This window comes from Pan troglodytes, chromosome 17 (assembly GCF_028858775.2).
Source record: "Pan troglodytes isolate AG18354 chromosome 17, NHGRI_mPanTro3-v2.0_pri, whole genome shotgun sequence".
NCBI classification, from domain to species: Eukaryota; Metazoa; Chordata; class Mammalia; order Primates; family Hominidae; genus Pan; species Pan troglodytes.
In genome coordinates, this window is record NC_072415.2 from 22,049,929 (window position 1) to 22,055,758 (window position 5,830).

Here is a 5,830-nt window from a genome sequence, read left to right on the forward strand (position 1 = left end):
ATCTACCCAATTGTAACTAAATACCTATTTTCTTCATATCTCCTTTTTATGTACTTTGAACTTTTCCCTTTGTTTTTAAATGAAACTACCCCACCACCTCAAACATGAACTCGTCCCAGATGATGGGTCCGTGTTATTGTCTCCTTCCCTGTTTGAACTCTCAGCCTCATTTCTGTTTGACTCCCATTCCTTTTGTGATTTGACTTCACATTCTTTCTCATAACCTTCCTGAAAACTTCTTTCCCCTCTTGCTGCCATCTGGCTCCCTCTGGCCCCTCCCTGTCTGCTGGTGTGCAGTGAGCATGCAGTTGGAAGGCTCCTTCTGAAGATGGATGGTGGCAGGGTCTGAAAATGGAACAGACAGCAAATAAATACACAAATCTCTGTTTACATTTTCATCAATAATACACATTTAGCAAGTTTTTGTTGAATTCCTACTATTGAGACAGACATATGAACAAAAATTATCTAATATCTTGTGCAGTTATTTGGGCTGATAAGTTATACTAAAACATATTAAGTATTAGACATAAAGTGCTGTGGAACCTCGGAGGACTTCCCTTTCAGGAGGTCATGGAAAGCTTCACAAAAGTGATGATCAGGGCAGATCGAGGTTTAGAGGGTTCTGAAGCTTTTGAAGGTTGTCAGAATCAAAATGGAGTCACTTGAATTAAAATCCTAACAAATGGGGGCAGAGAAGGCTGTGAAGGGAGGGTCCTCATGCATGTGTGCCTCATAACAAGAACAGTCACAAAAGATGGCAAAAACTACAGCCTTGCACAAAAGCCACAGTAACCTTACATAGAAAATACTTCTGCAAGGACGTCTATCCAGCAACTGCCTGTCTAACCTTGGACTGATGCCACCCTTGTTGTTGAACCTTGTAGGCAAGGATACTTGATTCAAAATGCTTGATGTATTTCTTCTCATTTTGCCTTTAAAACCTTTCCCTTTGGCCTGGCGCGGTGGCTCACGCCTGTAATCCCAGCACTTTGGGAGGCTGAGGCGGGTGGATCACTTGAGGTCAGGAGTTTGAGACCAGCCTGGCCAACATGGTGAAACCCCGCCTCTGCTAAAAATACAAAAATTAGCCGGGTGTGGTGGCATGCACCTGTAATCTCAGCTACTCGGGAGACTGAGGCACAAGAATCGCTTGAACCTGGGAGGTGGAGGTTGCAGTGAGCCAAGATTGCACCACTGCACTCCAGCCTGGGCAACAGAGTGAGATTCCATCTCAAAATAAATAAATAAATAAATAATAAAAACTTCCCCTTGCTCCACTCTCCTGGAATATGCACATAGTTTATTATGACATTCACATTCTTATTACAATACTATTCCCAGATAAATATCATTTTCTTTAGAGAGTCTCCATCTCTGTTTGTTATTTAGCTTAAGATTATATAATTTGGATGGCCCATTAACAAAAAAAAAAACCTTAATCCTATGATTTTACAAAAATGCAAATGTGCACATGGATACCTTGCTACATCTCTCCCATGGTCTTTGTAGAGACCTGTGGAATTGAGAGGCCTGAAGCTTAAATTTAACTGGCTTTGAAGTAAATCTGCCTCTGGAGATGGCATTTGCATTGAGTTTGGAAGGTTGTCTAGGAGTTTGCCAGACACAGGAGGAAAGGAATAACCTACCTGTCAGAGCTAATAGTATTTGAAAGGGCCAAAGACATGAAAAGCATGTATACCACAGCATGAATTGCATGGGGTTGAGTGATGGGACATGACATCAGAGAAGTGGTCCTGATTGAAGATGACATTGATGTACTGAGGGGTTCTGATTATATTCTACATCATATTTGATTTAACAAAAGAATATTGTGACCACATTTGTTTAAGACAACTTTTTAGGTATAGGATGAAGAATACATTTTCACTGAAAGTGCTTGAAATGCTTGGTGATTGATATCATCTAATTGCTGAGTCTTGGAATTACTGTACTGAAGTTTCAATCAATTAATTAAATCTATATGTTTCAATATAAATAGACTTTGGAGACATACAGTTAAGTGGAGGAAGTAAGTTGCAGAACGTTGAAATGGTATGATGCTGTTTGTGTAAAACATTTTATAAACCCTACACGACCATACCACATTCTGTTCATGGATACATACGCCAGAGGCTCACAGGAAGCTAATCTTGTATTTCCTCTAGGAGCAATGGTTTGGTAATTGAGAATTCAGTGTTCGTGGTAACTCTATAGAACATAAATACCACATGTAATGCGGGTCAATTGTAATTTATATAATATATAAATGCTAACAGATTTTAACTATTCATTCTGATGGTGGATACGTAGGTATTGTTAATTACTCCGTTATCTATATTTTGTTTTTGAAAAGAAAATTTGCTTTGGAATGTAAGCTTAGGATAACTTATACATTTTTTCTGTCTTGCTATGGATATTAGCTAGATATGTACACTCACAGTTCTCAACAAAAAAATAAAATAAATAAAAAGGAGGGGGCAGTGGATTTCTAATCAAGGGTTTCAAGAAAGAAAATTGCCAAGGTGGTTATCTTCTGTAGTGCATGAACATTGAAAGGTTCTTTGCAATCTCTGCGTAGTCTCATTAGACTTGGATCTCACTTGCTTTAGAATCTGTGTTTAGATTGGCATGAAGTCCTTTCAGGATTCTGACCCGTCTCAGCTGGCGGAACTTCACCCATTTGTCTTCCTCTTTGTAACACTGAGTAGATAAAAGTTCCTTGGAGCCAGCTTTTGGAAGGAGAAATAGAGAAGGCAGACAGAATGAGCCCCTCCCTTGTGCACTAGCCAAGACATGGCCTGTGGCTCAGCATCCCTGCTGCCGGTGAGGGCAGCAGTCAGACACAGGACTCTCAGTCCTTCCAAGCTGCTTAGATGGTTGCCTTTTAAGTGCATAGTTCATATGGAAGCCAACAGGCTGGCTTTTCATCTTCACTGGAAGGAGAAAGAAGTTGCTCTGTCCCTTACTCCCCAAATCAGTGATTCTTTTGAGTATTTAGTAATGAGAATAGGAAGAGAATTCCCTTCTGTCTGGCTGTTTTGGAAACAGATGCTGCACTCAATCTTAAGTCTATTCTCAGTCTCCTATAGTAACACAGCACACATATAACTTCCTTATTTTTTCTTGTTTTATGTATTTTTTTCCCTAGACTATTTTCAATCTTCAAAGAACAGGTAGTATATTTCAAATATGCTGCTTGTTAAACTGGACAGTTTACCAAAATGCTGCAATACAACAGAAAGAATATTTGTCATTTTCCTAATGCCTGAGTCAGCAAGAGCTTTTGGGGGATAGAACATATTTGGTTATCTTTCTGGGGTCTAGTGAGGGTTTGTGACTCTTTTGCGCAACTTGTATTAAGTGTGTTCAATGTCTCCGGTACTATGGGAAATCAAAAGTGAAATAGCAGAGAATATTCCTGATTCTTTAAGTTGAAATAATTATAGAATAAACTTAAGTCAGTGGTTCATGTGGCTTCAAGGTCTACCATATAGCTACAATATCATCAGTGGCCTCCGAATCTTCCTCTTCACCCTAACTCTTCAGTTAACCTATGTGGCTTCGTCTTCTGTGTTGTTAATGATCCATCCCATAAATAAACCTCACTGTCCCTTGACTTTAATATGTCAATGACCTTCAATTTGACTGCCTTTCAACCACCTATTCCTGGGGTCATATTCTTCATTGTGTCTTTACCTGGAAGTGCTCCATCTCTGAGATCTTAAACTTGAGTGTTTACACAGGACTTTTGCAGAGACTGCTATAAAGCCTTCATTTGCCATTGAAGGGCACAAAGTTGTTCAGAATAAAGCCTATATTTTCCAGCCTCCTTACAAGGTGGGTGTGGTGATCTGACTAAATTCTAGCTCAATGGGATGCGGGCAGAAGTGGTGTATGCAACTTCTGAGAACTGTCTCCATAGAAAAGGGGCAATCTATTCTTTACTTCTTCTTTCTTCTTGCGAGGTGGAATAAGGATGTGATGACTGGGTCTTGAGCAGCCATTTTGGACCATGAGTTGGAAGCTATGACATTCAGGGTGATGGAGATACAATGTAGAAGGAGCCTGGGTTCCCTTATGATCATAGCACTCTGTAACAGCCCTGTGTTGCCTACGTTTCTATGAGAAAGAAATAAGCCTCAATCTTGTTTAAGGCACTCTTCTTTTGAGTTTTCTGTCCTGTTAGCCATTTTCAGTCCTAACGTCTACAGCCACAATCTCCTGTTAAACTGTCTTTTCTCCATTTTGTTTGTATTTCAACCTCCTTGAGACTTCAGTCCTGCTTCTTCCAAATTCTATCTTGGTATAATTTCCTTCTTTATCCATACTTCTTTCCACCCTCCATAGCCCATGCAATATACATCATGAAGTGATTCAGAGTTACATGGTGACCTGTCATTCCATGGGCTACACAGAAATTGTTTGTGTCTTTGTGTCTATGTAATCATATTTTTGCAGATCATATTTCAAAGGGAAGCCCAGTTTCTCTCATCACAGCAGCTGTAGCCCAGGAGGACAACAATTTTACCAAGACCTCTGACTCTGCAGATGGAGCAGTGACACCAAGCAGAGCACTCAGGTTTGAGAGATGAGGCTGCAGCTTTGGAGACAGCACCTCGTAGAGCTCACTGGAGGGACGCATGCCCATTCAGAGAGGCCAGTGCATGAAGATGGTTCTCTTAGCGGTTGTGTCAGCAGAAGCCTTGGATGAATCAGACCTGGCAGCCCAGGCAGGAAGGCACTGCAGAGCATGAGATAAGCCTACATACCATACTTCCCCTGGCCACACTAGTTAGCAGGCATCACTGCCTCCTTAATGAGAAGAAAGCTGCAAGCCACAATCAGAGTTCATGATTCACTCATTGACTCTAATGTGGATGCTACATTGTAATACTTCTTCAATCATTTGTCACACCCATAAAGTTCTGAATTAAAGAGCCTAGCTAGATATTTTTCATATAGGAAACATGAATGAGAAAGGTGAGCCCTATCTAAGTCAAGAGTCTCATCCTTAAGTAGGTGAAAATAGTTATCTCCAGAAAGTGACATTCATGGAGTTCCCTTTTGTTTGTGTTTGCTACCCCCAAGGTAGAATTAGGTCTACCCTGTCCATCACCATAGTACCTTGTGCTATAGTAAAGTGGATTTACGCCTTTCTCCTCCACTGGACTCTGAGGAGTCCCTTGAACCACTTCTCTACATGCTCATTTCTGTATCTCTGGCTCCAAGATAGAGATGTGGTGGAGAGTTAATCTTTGTTGATTAACTGAGTGAAAGAATCCTGACTACAGTATGGATCTGTAATCAGATTTTAAACTGGACATATAGTCACATAATAATAGAGTACACTGGGAGACTGCACACTCACAAGGTGGATGCACGGTGCGATGCAAGCTTCCTGGGGGTAATTTAGCAGCAGTGTATGATCAGAAGTTGGAAGGAAGGTAGTATTGTTGTTGGATTTGGGTTCTATGTAGAATCATATCATGACTGATAGGTTGGCACAAAAGGCCTGCATGAGCTGTACTCTTAACTCACTCTCTTACACTTCATTCGGGTAAGAAATAGCAAGTGGTATGAAATAGCAAGTGGTATGAAATAGCATCACTCCTTGCCCTAGGAGATCTTGGTGTACAGTCCATGAACAGGAGCTGCCTTAGAAGGAGGAGGAGAAAGATTTCCCCTACCTGCTTCGTGGAGGGTAGCCACCTGGCCCAGAGCTGTGACTCCCTCAGAGTTGGGGCTGGTCTGCTTGGGAAGGAAGTGTGGCTTTAGGGGTGGCAGGATTCCTGGGGGGCATCTTATGTGGGTATAACTGTAACACCCA